Raw genomic sequence first — 840 nt, forward strand, 5'->3', positions numbered from 1 at the left:
GCGGGCACATCCCCAGTAGTGGGTGTGCAGGAGGCAGCTGATCGATGTTTCTCTCTTATCGATGTTTCTAACTCTCTATCCCTCTCCCTTCCTCTCTGTAAAAAATCAATAAAATATATTTAAAACAACAATAACAACAACAAAAAACACCCACAAATAACTACTTTGAACACTTAAAATAGACTTTGATGTGAGGGATTGGCTGCACAGGTGATGGAAGGCCCGAGGGCCGAAAGGAGATGAGAGGGAAGCCACAGATTCGCAGCAGCCGGAAGCCAGGACCACCGTGGGATGGAGAATAACAGAGGAGGCGGTGCCGTCGGAGTTAAGGGACCGAGTTCACCTGTTGGAAGCAGAAAGCACAGCAGGTCCGTCCAGTCAGAGCCGCGGCCACCTCAGAGAAGCACCCTGAAGCAGAGGCCGGGGGGCACGCCTGCCGGTCCCCACACCCCACCCCACCTCCTGCCAGCGTCGCAGAGGAAGCCACTGAACACCACTGTCCTTGCGGCCGTCGTAGCGCCATCGTGGTCCATGGCAGCAGCCACTGGGTCCCCTGTCACTCACTCCAGCTGGAACTGCATCCCCATCGGCAGGGACGGTGACACATCGCCAGGGTGCCGCCGCACACGGGGGGGGGTTACTAGCACCCCATTCCTTGTTGGCAAGGAGCGCACCACCGTGTGTGAACCCTGAAAACGAACTAAACCACCCCCCAAACCCCACCTCGGAGACTCTGCCCCGAGTTGCCCACAGTGGCGTCAGTTCACGGTATCTTCAGGCGACAAAAAGCACACCAGTTATTTCAACAGATGGTGTCTGTCCCCTAAAGAAAAATCACAG

The sequence above is a fragment of the Myotis davidii genome, unplaced genomic scaffold, assembly GCF_000327345.1.
Source record: "Myotis davidii unplaced genomic scaffold, ASM32734v1 scaffold2100, whole genome shotgun sequence".
NCBI lineage: Eukaryota > Metazoa > Chordata > Mammalia > Chiroptera > Vespertilionidae > Myotis > Myotis davidii.